This window comes from Somniosus microcephalus, chromosome 11 (assembly GCF_052327205.1).
Source record: "Somniosus microcephalus isolate GS21.2 chromosome 11, FLI_Smic_1.0, whole genome shotgun sequence".
Lineage (NCBI taxonomy): Eukaryota > Metazoa > Chordata > Chondrichthyes > Squaliformes > Somniosidae > Somniosus > Somniosus microcephalus.
This window is the reverse complement of record NC_140997.1, coordinates 98,756,655-98,770,133: the sequence shown is the minus strand read 5'-3', so window position 1 is coordinate 98,770,133 and position 13,479 is coordinate 98,756,655.

The window sequence follows — 13,479 nt, the reverse complement described above, 5'->3', positions numbered from 1 at the left end:
AAGTCTGCCAGCTGAGCTAATCCAAGCACTCCCGCCCTCACACTTGCGCGATCCCTGGTGCAATGGATGTGATTGTGCGCGAGGGCAAAGAGGGCATCGGTGACCTGTTTGATGCAAGTGTGTGTGGCCGCCTGGGAGATGCCGCTGATGTCTGCTGCTGATCCCTGGAAGGAGCCTAAGGCATAAAAGTTGAGTGCGGTGGTGACTTTGATGGCCACTGGTAAGGAGTGTCGACCTGGTGCTCTGGGCTCCAGGTCTTGCTGCAGCATTGTGCAGATGTCAGTCACTACCTCTCGCGAAAGTCGGAGCCGCCTCTGGCACTGCTGTTCAGTCATGTTGAGGTAGCTCACCCTGTGTCTGTAGACCCTGTTTGGGGGGTATCTCCTGCACCGACGGCCTTCCATGCGCTGGCCCCTTCTGGCCTGTGCTGCCTCAGGTGGCTGAGCCGCAGACTGTCGCTCCTGCTGGTGCTGCTGTTGTTGCTGGTGCTGCTGTTGCTGGAGTTGCTCCAGCCTCCTCTGCTGTTGGAGATCCTCTAATGCCAGGAAGGGAAGGAACAAAAGGCCTCCCATGCTTCTGGCAGATGCCTCCGTTGAGGAGGCGCTGAGTTAGGGTGGTGAGAGGGGCTTCCCAGGAGCTCACACTGGAGAAGTGTGTGAGGCTCCAGCCTTCCACAGCTGTGCCTAAGCCTTCAACAAGTTGCCCCAAGCCTTCAGCAACAAGGTCCTGCAGCCTACAAATGCTGTCTGATTAAATCTCTTCAGTCCTGATTGACCTGCAGCTGAAAGCAAGCAAGCCAACTTTGTTCACGCCAGGTTTCATCAGCGGTTTTCCCACCAGGCGTGTTTTACGTGGGGAAAGGCTGAAAATTGCAAGGGACCCTGAAAATAGGATTAAACATGCCAATTATTGATCATTAGGCTCCCGCCGACCATTCCCACCTGCTGCGTGCGGGACTGATTCGGGTCGCGCTGAAGCACAGGGGCGAAAGTCGGGCGGGGTGGGGAATCGGGCGGGGTGGGGAATCGGGCGGGGGTGTGTCGCGACCCCCTATTTCTGCGATTTTCAGCCCCCGCCCGCCTGAAAACCCGCCCGACGGCTGGGGGAAAATCGGGTCCATGGAGTTAGATCACAGATCAGCCATGTCATTGAATGGTGGAACAGGCTCGAGGGGCTAAACGGCCTCCTCCTGTTCCTATGTTCCTATATAAATGCAAGTTCTTTCTTATCTGGCTCGCTACTGCTCCACTAAGCCACTGGGAGATCCGTGCTGACTAATTTTATGTTGACAATAATTTTGTTGATACATAATTAATTCTAAAATGGATTGACGTTTGGTGCCGGGATGAAGCCAGCACAAAGAATACCAGCTGCCAACAAATCTGACAATTGATTTAATGACTGGCTTCTGTGACTTGGCAGCATCCCCGAAACTTATTGAGCTAACTTCTCATCTTCTACACTTCCAAGGCAGCATTTTGCTTTACCGGGCACACGTACCTGGAATACATGCTCATGCCCAACCCCCAATGATTTCTCATCCAATATAATGAATAGACAGAAAGTCATGGGGGGAGGGGCACACATGGATTGCCAAGTGTATACTGGCGGATGAAGCCCTATCCCAGTGTTCCGTGAGCCCCCTCGATGGCTAATGGGTAAAACACATTAGCCAGAATTTTACCAGCGCTCAGAGTATGGGTTCGGTGGTGGGTCCGCTGTCAAAATCAAAAAGATTGACGGCGGGTCGGTATCCCACTGTCAATCCGCCTCCTTGTCAGTTTCCCAAGTATCAGGTCTGTCATCCCTGAACAGACCCGACACCAAGCGACGAGTCAGCCAATTCAGATACTTAAAAAGCTTGTTAAAAGGTACTTTAGCAGCATTTTACCATGTACTTACCATTTTACTAGCTATTTCACAAGTTTCGCTGCGTGGGGGGATCACATCAGGTAAGTGTGTCGGGTTCTCAATGCCTTTCCATTCCTCTGAATAGTTGACAGCTGCAAAAGTGGTATAAAAGCTACCATTTCACAGCTGTTCACTTTCCAATGTCAGAAGCTGGAGCCTTCAGGATTTGGAATACACTTTTCAGCTTTATGCAGTTTGGAACTGTTTGGAGCAAACTCTCTTTCCAGTGTCTCTTCCTTGGAGTAAGCTCTCTCATCATTGACAGATCACTTCGGTCATCTCAAATTCAGCTGTCATCTATTCCATCAGCATCGGTGCCCTTGAAAAAATCTCACCTTGGTCTTCAGAATCCCACCACGATCAGCCCCAACACCAACATCACCAGGTATACCAGCAGCACCAACAACAACCCCAACCTTCTCCGCAATAACCTGATGCTGCACAGGACACAGGGCATCAGCACCCGAGCACATTGCTGCCCGGGACGCCAGAGATGACCTCACCATGGCTAGATTAACTCCTCTTGATGCTGTACACCCTGGCTGCCACATGATGCGCCAGGTTGGCACCATCCCACACGAACAGCATAAAGCATCCCTACAATGTCCAAGTCATTCCTTTCACACTCATCATCATTGCGGGGAGTACTGTTATGTCTCACCATTCACTGCAACTCACTAAGCCACTTCCAAAGGTGCACACAAATCTGTCCAAGAATGCAAAATGTTGTAAATAAAGGTTTCAGTGTTTGACACCACATTAACAGAAATTTTACATGAACATTGGATAAATCACCCAAGTGCCTACTCTTGTGTGTTGTTGGCTGGTATGATTGCACTTGGATGAGGGTGAGTGTGAGGAGTGGCTAGTGAGATGGGGATGTGATAATGTAGATAGAGAGGGATGGGTGGAGTTCCAAGGTAAGTTGGTGTGAGTAAGGATGTGCAGGAGTATGGTAGGGAAGGCAGAGTGATGGGGATGTAATGAGTGGAACAGCAGGATGAGGTTGAGTGTGGCTTTGCAGTAACGTTTCGTGATCTACTGAGATCATTGAAAGGTTTGTGCCACTGCAGCCTGGTCCTCCTGACAACATCCCTGTTTGTGCTCTCCTGTGCAGTGTGCAATCAGGCTGCGCTGGTGTTCTGGGGAGGTGTCTTCCGCCCTGGAAAGGGAAGAGAAACTCCCTGCATGCTATGAAGCCCTCCATAAGTCCATTCAGTCCATCTCTCTCCTGAATCTTCTCCCATTCAGTCCATCTCTCTCCTGAACCCTTTCCCATTCAGTCCATCTCTCTCCTGAATCTTCTCCCATTCAGTCCATCTCTCTCCTGAACCCTCTCCCATTCAGTCCATCTCTCTCCTGAATCTTTTCCCATTCAGTCCATCTCTCTCCTGAACTCGCTCCCATTCAGTTCATCTGTCTCCTGAACCCTCTCCCATTCAGTCCATCTGTCTCCTGAACCCTCTCCCATTCAGTCCATCTCTCTCCTGAACCCTCTCCCATTCAGTCCATCTCTCTCCTCAACTCTCTCCCATTCAGTCCATCTCTCTCCTGAACCCTCTCCCATTCAGTCCATCTCTCTCCTGAACCCTCTCCCATTCAGTCCATCTCTCTCCTGAACCCTCTCCCATTCAGTCCATCTCTCTCCTGAACCCTTTCCCATTCAGTCCATCTCTCTCCTGAACCCTCTCCCATTCAGTCCATCTCTCTCCTGAACCCTCTCCCATTCAGTCCATCTCTCTCCTGAACTCTCTCCCATTCAGTCCATCTCTCTCCTGAACCCTCTCCCATTCAGTCCACCTCTCTCCTGAACCCTCTCCCATTCAGTCCATCTCTCTCCTGAACCCTCTCCCATTCAGTCCATCTCTCTCCTGAACCCTCTCCCATTCAGTCCATCTCTCTCCTGAACCCTTTCCCATTCAGTCCATCTCTCTCCTGAACCCTCTCCCATTCAGTCCATCTCTCTCCTGAACTCTCTCCCATTCAGTCCATCTCTCTCCTGAACCCTCTCCCATTCAGTCCATCTCTCTCCTGAACTCTCTCCCATTCAGTCCATCTCTCTCCTGAACTCCCTCCCATTCAGTCCATCTCTCTCCTGAACTCCCTCTCATTCAGTCCATCTCTCTCCTGAACTCTCTCCCATTCAGTCCATCTCTCTCCTGAACTCCCTCCCATTCAGTCCATCTCTCTCCTGAACTCCCTCTCATTCAGTCCATCTCTCTCCTGAACCCTCTCCCATTCAGTCCATCTCTCTCCTGAACTCTCTCCCATTCAGTCCATCTCTCTCCTGAACCCTCTCCCATTCAGTCCATCTCTCTCCTGAACCCTCTCCCATTCAGTCCATCTCTCTCCTGAACTCCCTCTCATTCAGTCCATCTCTCTCCTGAACTCTCTCCCATTCAGTCCATCTCTCTTCTAAATCCTCTCCCATTCAGTCCATCTCTCTCCTGAACTCTCTCCCATTCAGCCCATCTCTCTCCTGAACTCCCTCTCATTCAGTCCATCTCTCTCCTGAACCCTCTCCCATTCAGTCCATCTCTTTCCTGAACTCTCTCCCATTCAGTCCATCTCTCTCCTGAACCCTCTCCCATTCAGTCCATCTCTCTCCTGAACCCTCTCCCATTCAGTCCATCTCTCTCCTGAACTCCCTCTCATTCAGTCCATCTCTCTCCTGAACTCTCTCCCATTCAGTCCATCTCTCTCCTGAACTCTCTCCCATTCAGTCCATCTCTCTTCTAAATCCTCTCCCATTCAGTCCATCTCTCTCCTGAACTCTCTCCCATTCAGTCCATCTCTCTCCTGAACTCTCTCCCATTCAGTCCATCTCTCTCCTGAACTCTCTCCCATTCAGTCCATCTCTCTCCTGAACTCTCTCCCATTCAGTCCATCTCTCTCCTGAACTCTCTCCCATTCAGTCCATCTCTCTTCTAAATCCTCTCCCATTCAGTCCATCTCTCTCCTGAACTCTCTCCCATTCAGTCCATCTCTCTCCTGAACTCTCTCCCATTCAGTCCATCTCTCTCCTGAACTCTCTCCCATTCAGTCCATCTCTCTCCTGAATGCAGATCATTCCTGACCTCGAGTGCATTACACCAGATGACTCAGACGTTCCCTCTGACTTCTATTAATCACTGATGCACACCAGAATTTTAAGATAATAGAAATATATTCATCCAGCGATTTGTGCAAGCTGAATCTTTGGTTAGAGAACAGTTCAACCAGGCAGACAGAAACATCCTGATATGTTTGCCTAGAATTTTGTCTCGGCAGCGGTGCAACACGCCCATGATACGCAGCACCTGATATTCAGTCCATTGCAGTCAGTGAAGCTGAATATCAGGCGCTGTGTATAGCGGGTGGCCGATCCGATACCGCTCGTTTTGCGCCTCCGCCCGGGATGAATTTCTAGGCCGTTGTATCATTAGACAGGAGATTTTTATTTTATTTTCAAATCCATTACAGATTCAAATGTAGACTCCCTCCCCCTCACCTTTTAAATCTCTTGCTGCTACGGCTCAACATCCTCCTTCTCCTTCCTGGCTTGTGGATTCCACCGACACCACTTCGCGATAAACAGACAGGTTTGTCTTTTTAAGAGGGGAAAGAGCTCATCCGGCTGCTTTTCCCTCTTTCCCAAGATGGAGTTCATCCTTGCAAACTTGGTGATCTGTCTAGTAGCCTGGGCAAGACTTGGGAGAACATCTGCTGGACCCCAGACTCCACTGGTTGGAAATCAATCTTTCTGTCCGGTGTATCTGATGCCGCACTTTTAACGTTATTATTTATCGGATGTTCAGATACATAGTTACATTGAGCCTACAGCACAGAAACAGGCCATTCAGCCTAACTGGTCCATGCTAGCGTTTACGCTCCACATGAGCCTTCTCCCACCCCTCTTCATCTCACCCCATCAGCCTATCCTTCTGTTCCTTTCTCCCTCATGTGTTTATCCAGCTTCCCCTTAAATGCCTCTATGCTATTCGTCTCAACCACTCCCTGTGGTAGCGAGTTCCACATTCTCACCACTCTCTGGGTAAAGAAGTTTCTCCTGTATTCCCTATTGGATTTATTAGTGACTATCTTATATTTATGGCCCCTAGTTTTGGACTCCACCACAAGTGGAAACATCTTCTATGTCTACCCCTTTACAATTTTAAAGACCTCTAATAGGTCACCCCTCAGCTTTCCCTTTACGAGGGTGCGGCAGCCCCACCTGTGCAGCTTTTCCTGATGGGTTTAAGCTCTCAGTTCTGGTATCAACCTTGTGAGACCTTTTTTGCACCTTCTCCAGTGCCTCTATATCCTTTTAGCAATATGGAGACCAGCACAGTGCACAGAATTCTAAGTGTGGTCTAACATATTGACTTTTTAATTTTCCTTCATAATCACAAACATCATTATGTAAGTAATATTCAGTTAAATTATGCTGATTGAGGTAAATGTTAAATCCAGGAAACCCAATGACACAAGGTTACATTTCTTGATTAATGAAATTCCATATGCCCAGCCACCTCCAGGTTTTTTTTATTATCCATTAATAACTTCTGCAGATTCCACACTTTAAAACCATTTCCTAAATTGCCTGTATGATAATTAATGTTGTATGGTGTCATTAATGCCACATATTTGATTGTACATGCCCAATATCTGGCCTCAGAGATAACACGGAAGAGCAGCCAACACTTTTATCATTGAGCTCCCAGAGACTTGGCTGAGTTCTGTAACCATGCACTAAGTGATTGTTTCTGTGTCTTGTGAGAGGAGAACATACCAGGAGAGTTTTATGTAATTAAGCATGTACAATATATTCCAACAATTCTTTTTAATATTTTGCCTGCTGTTATTTTGGTATTTTCCAGGGGGTTGCCCAGATGCCAGACAGCCCATTGTTGAATTTCCTGCCATGGAAATGGGGGGTGGGGGTGGGAGGGGGGTGGGCTGCGTGAAGGGAAGGAGAGGCGGAAGAGCTGAGTCACATATTGCAAGGTATGAGTGAAAGATGGGGAGCAGGAGTCTGCTCGCCGGTGGGCTGGGCCAGGCAGTGAATGAAAAAGAGCAGTGTAGCGTGAGTAGGGTTTCTGCCTGCTCCGATTGATCCCCTCTGCTCTCCGGAGCTACCCTTTCCTCTTCTACTGTGATATACCGCCAATGTTTTCAAGCACGAAACTCCTCTGTACTGTTCACTTCCCCCAGTGATACTTCAGAATCTTCCCCTTGTTCAACTAACTCCTGCTGGCACTCAAGTGAAATACTCACTTTTCACTGTGACTTTATTAGAAAGAAGAAAGACTTGCATTTCTATAGCGCCTTTCACAATCTCAGGGCATCCCAAAGTGCTTTACAGCCAATGAAGTACTTTTGAAGTGTAGTCACTGTTGTTATGTAGGAAACACGGCAGCCAATTTGTGCACAGCAAGCTCCCACAAACAGCAATGAAGTAAATGACCAGAGAGTCTGTTTTTTAATGATGTTGGTTGAGGGATGAATATTAGTCAGGATACTAAGGAGAACTCCCCTTCTCTTCGAAACAGTGCCTTAGGATCTTTCACACTCAACTCTCTGGAGTGGGACTTGAACCCACGACCTTCTAACTCAGAGGCAAGGGTGCTACCCACTGAGTCACAGCTGGCAAGGAAGAAACTAGCTAGTTAAATTAGCCTTTTTTAAAGGGTTGGAGAATCCACAGAACAGCAGTAGCCTCAGACAAATGCTCCTCTGGCACTTTCTCCTGACATTCTATCAAACTTTACTCAAGCTGCATTTTTGCTAAGAATGGTGGACACAGGAATGTCTGGACTTAGACCAGTTAACTTTCCACTCAGATTAATCAATCAGTTAAGACAGTAAGACCAAGTTACAGGCATTTTTGTAAAGTTCAAATGCTTGATTCCGTCTCTGGACTGTATTGAGTGAGCTGATCTCAGCTAGGGAAGCAGATGGAGTGTTACAGTTTGGCTCAGTGCCTCTGGGTTAAAGAAAGTGTGGAGTGGGGGAGGGGGGTGGGATCGTCCAGGGTTCCTGCTCCTGATCACCATCGGTGACCCCAACTGAAGGTGCATCTGTGTGGACATAAAAACATAGAGATTGCTGGACAAACAAAGACCAAGGTCTATCTAGTTCACCTTCTACCATCCTGGCCATCGCACGATCCAATGGTAATGGAGTTGTTGACCAATCACAGCAATCAATCTCGATCAATGAGTCTCCAACAGACCCAGACATGAGGCGAGGAAAACCCCCAGTGGTGGAGAGCTTGGCGAACCACAGGAACAAAGTCACCTGTTCCTCCGAGCACACTACACTCACTACACGTCATGTCTCAAATTACTCATATACTGAATCCCAAAATAGTATTTACTGAAAGAAAGAAAAGGCTATTTCCCCTGGCTGGGGAGTCTAGAACCAGGGGTCACAGTCTCAGAATAAGGGGTCGGCCATTTACGACTGAGATGAGGAGAAATCTCTTCACTCAGAGAGTGGTGAATCTTTGGAATTCTCTACCCCAGAGGGCTGTGGAGGCTCAGTCGATGAGTATATTCAAGACAGAGATCGATAGATTTTTTGGGCACGAAGGGAATCAAGGGATATGGGGGTGAAAGTGGAGATGAGGTAGAAGTTCAGCCATGATCTTATCGAGGGGCAGTATGGCCTACTCCTGCTCCTATTTCTTATGCTATGTTCTGATGAGACATTGGTTGTGATGCCCCCCATGGTTGTATAACCTGCTGTCATTCACTGACTGTAACCTGTTCCACACTAATTCCCATCACCTATCAGTAGCTGACCTACATTGGCTTCCTGCTTCCCAAGGAATAAATTTCAAATTCCTATCCTTGCTTGTCAAAACCAGAGTGGATCTTGAACCCACAACCTACTGATTCCAGAGGTGAGAGTGCAAACTGCTGCATAACTGCTGAGGTCAAATATCAGCATGCTGGTTTTATCAACACTTGTTTTTGGCAAAGAGACAACTATTAAGAGACATATTTGCACTCAGTGTTTTTGATTTTAATTACATTCTGATGTATAAATACATTAAAAAAACAGACTGATGGCTTGCTCTGGCTCGATCTCTCCTATTGTACATGACTGGTGGGTCACCTGTTGGCTGGAAGCACGAATAACCTCCAGCAACGGCCAATCAAGCGGCAGAGTTCAGCCCAAACACAGCAAGTTAATGACTCTGAATTTTCCATATAAAAGAAATGAGTCCGTGGTGCTTGCTCATTAAATGGGGCCACATTGCACCATCTGCATGTGTAGCTGGTATAAGAATGACACAGTATGTGCCATCGCCGCTTGTCCTGAAGCTTGGTCGGGTGTACAGGTACGTCCAGTCATTCACCCCCCTCCCGATTGGGCACCTCATGGGAGACACACAGAAAGATACAAAGACAGTCACTGGAAAATGACTATTAAGAGCTGGACATCACTGTGTTAGGTACCCGTCTGAACCGAGCAGCTGGCCAGGGATCTGCCTGATCTATTACTCCACTGAAGCGCATGGCGGGTGTGGAAGCGTCTCAGAGTTCTGCACGGGCCAACACTAGACACTGTGTGTGGGTCCATCAATCACGGGCAGGTCAGACAGCCAGTCAGGTCTGTATTATATTTCAATTGCTGTTATGCCAGAAATATTTTCATTGGCAGTGTTTGGAGAAATCTGTAAAACTATTTATTTTTTTAAAGAATTCTTGGTAAAATTTGTGTTCACTAAGTAACTTGTTTTTTTCTTGCAAAGGACACACTTAGCAAATTGAGTCTTCTGCGAAGCTCATTATCCACAGCACATAGTGACAAATATATTGATTCTATTACTGGTTGGCAGGACACTCATTTGTGGTTTTATGGTCTGGGTAATGTGTCTGAATGAGCAATCCTCCCCACCTCCCAAGTTTTCTCCCCACATCTCCTGAAGGTGCTGGTTCTTGCTTAGAGTATGGTTTTGTGTGTGTGTGTGTAGGACCTCATCCAAGTTGTCATATTTTTAATCGCTCCACCATTGGCGGCCGTGCTTTCTGTTGCCGAGGCCCTAAGTTCTGGAATTCCCTCCCTAAACCTCTCTGCCTCTCTTTCCTCCTTTAAGATGCTCCTTAAAACCTACCTCTTTAAATAAGCTTTTGGTACCTGACCTAATATCTCCTTACATAGCTCATGTCAAATTTTGTCTGATTACGCTCTTGTGAAGCAAAATTTAACACTGAGCCACACAGGGAGTTATTAGGACAGGTCAAAGAGGTCGGTTTTAAGGAGCGTCCTAAAGGAGGAGAGAGAGGCGGAGAGGTTTAGGGAGGGAATGCCATAGCTTAGGGCCCAGGCAGCTGAAGGCACGGCCGCCAATGGTGGAGTGATTCAAATTGGGGATACGCAGGAGGCCAGAAGAGATAGAGAGGGGTGAGGCCAGACCCTCAATATTGCTCAATATTTTATTTAAAAAGTACATCCTTATACTGATGATAATATCGAGTATTAGGCATCATCACCAAGACTGACTGATTGTTCTTTCCCTCACCGGCAGCCCCTTCCCTTCTTGGGATTGACCATTACCTGCTTCTTTCAGGGAACCTCGCAGATTACAACACCTGGCCAGATTGTTTGGGAGCCAGAGGTAGGGAAATGTTTTTCAACAGAAGAAACTGGCAAAGCGCAATGGGTCACAGCCTGCGATGGTGGGAGGGCTCAAAACTGACAACTCATTCCTTGGATCTCTGCAGGATGATCTACCTGTTCGGGATCATCAATCAATGGCGGCGGAGAAAGCTGAGACCTCACACTCCGCGTTTTTTTTCTGAATCTTACTGAAACTACTAAATCCTTATTCATTTCCAATGGTTCACCAGTCACCTTACCCTCTAACTCATTAATTCCAAGGATGATTCCACCAACATGCTCCTGTATCATGGCGTGTACCAATCATTCCCCTGTACATCCTTCTGTTTTACACATGTACTAACAGTTTCCCTGTACCTTTCAAAGAAGAGCAGGGGAGTTGCCCTGGGCCAATATTTAGCCCTCAACAAACATCACAAACCCCACCCCCAGATGATCTGGTCATTATCACATTGCTGTTAGTGGGATCTTGCTGTGCGCAAATTGTCTGCCATGTTTCCTACATTACAACAGTGACTCCACTTCAAAAAGTACTTCATTGGCTGTAAAGCGCTTTGAGACATCCTGAGGTTTTGAAAGGCGCTGTAGAAATACAAGTCTGTGGCGGAGCCACCAAAGGACCCAGAGCGGTTGTACATAATTCCTTTAACAGCAATGTAGTTACTGTCTGTGCCTGTACCTTTAATTACACTGTTTGACTGTACAATGCCAGTTACCTTTACAGCACGTGATGACGTCATGCCGTTAGTCACGTGATGCCCCAATGGCAAGAAGAATGTGATGACGTCATGACGTCACTCTCCTGATCGGGGGATCAATCCTCGTGGAGCCCTCAAAGAGAATAGACCTGTTATTGATGTGTCCTAGCAGTTTCTAGTTTAAACTCGTTTGATTTCATTAAAGTTCATTAATTTAATTACCTGAGTCGAACTCAGTCTTTTTGATAGGAACCTCCGTTCCTACATTGGTGACCCCGAATTCTACGAACGATTTTCGGGGAAGATTCGACATGGACACGAACGCCGTCATGCTGAAACTGCCACAGTTCTGGGAGCAACAACCAGATGCCTGGTTCATCCAGGCTGAAGCCCAGTTCGCCATTCAGAACATCAACGCGGATCAGACCCGTTATTATTACGTGGTCTTTGCCCTCGACAGCGCAACTGCATCACAGATCATCAGCCTCATCGGTAGTCCTCCTACTGACAGCAAGTATGATGCAATTAAGGCGCGGTTGATTCAGCTTTTCGGGCTATCAAATTTGGAGCGTGCTCGCCGGCTCACCACGCTGCCCGGCCTCGGGGGTTCCAAACCGTCCGAGCTCATGAGCCAAATGCTCACGCTCTTGGGTGCTGAACCGGAATGTTTCATCTTCCGGGAGCTTTTGCTCTATCAACTGCCTGAACCGGTTCAGGCTGCCCTGGCCAGCTCCGACATTACTGACTGCGCCAAGCTTGCGGCCGAAGCCGATAAGATTTTCACGGTTACCCAGCAGTGCTGCGCAGCCACGAGGTGCCCAACCCCACAGACGCGGTCCCGGTTTCTCCTACAGCGGGCTGGTGCTCCTAACACACCTGTTTTGGCGCGAAAGCACGATGCTGCCGTTCCCCCTGCAGTTTTTCGCCAAAAAAAACAACAAGAAGGCGCAGGCGGCATCCCTGGCAACGGATGACCAAGTCTAACGGGCGATCCGCGGTGGCGATGGCCGTCGGTTCTATGGGGAAACTCCTCTATATCACTGATTCCGTCTTGGGCCGTCATTTCCTTTGTGACACCGGGGCACAGTGTAGCATTCTACCTGCGTCAAAGCTCGAAACACAGACTGGGAACCTTGGTTTTTCCCTCGTAGCGGCTAATGGTGCAGCTATTCGAACGTTCCGAAAGCGGCGGGTTGAAGTCTGTTTCGGCGGTCAGCGCTTCTTTTGGGATTTCGTCACGGCTACAGTCTCACAGCCTATCCCAGGGGCAGATTTTCTGTGTGACAGCAGCCTGCTAGTCGATGTCCAACACCGCCGGCTGATCAATGCGGCCACCTTCCACTCGATCCTGTGCTTCCACGGTACCTCCATGGCGCGCTCCATTGCCTGCGGGGAGTTTCCGGAGCTGACAAGGCCCACCTTCTCCTCTTCAGCGACGAAACATGGTGTTGAACATCACATCACCACTACTGGCTCCCCGGTTTATGCGCAGGCTAGAAGGCTCGAACCCAGCAAGCTTGCAGCTGGGAAGGCAGAGTTCACCACAATGGAGTGGCTCGGCATCATTAGGCGATCGAACAGTCCTTGGTCTTCGCCTCTCCACATCGTGCTGAAACCAGGCGGCGGCTGGCGGCCATGTGGTGACTACCGACGCCTCAACGACGCCACCACTCCGGATCGGTACCCGATCCCGCATATCCAGGACTTCTTGGCCCACTTGGCGGGAAATACTATCTTCTCTAAAGTCGACCTCGTCCGTGGCTATCACCAGGTTCCAGTGCACCCACAAGACGTCCCGAAAACCACAGTCATCACCCCTTTTGGCCTCTTTGAGTTCCTGCGGATGCCGTTTGGCTTAAAGTACGCAGCACAGGCGTTCCAGCATTTAATGGACTCCGTTCTTCGAGACCTGCATTTCCTTTTCGTCTACCTTGACGATATACTCATCGCCAGTGCCAGCAAGGAGGAGCACATCTCCCATTTGTGTTCCCTCTTTATGCGCCTCAGCCAACACGGTTTAATCATCAACCCGGCCAAGTACCAGTTCGGCCTGCAACAAATCGACTTCCTGGGACATCGCATAACATCAGACGGCGCCGTCCCTTTGGCGACGAAGGTGGAGGCGGTTACTTCTTTCCCGCGGCCGTCGACAGTCAAGGCCTTGCCGGAGTTCCTGGGGATGGTCAACTTCTACCACCGTTTCATCCCCAAGGTGGCTCAACTCATGCAACCCTTGTTCGGGGCCCTCAAGGGCAAGTCC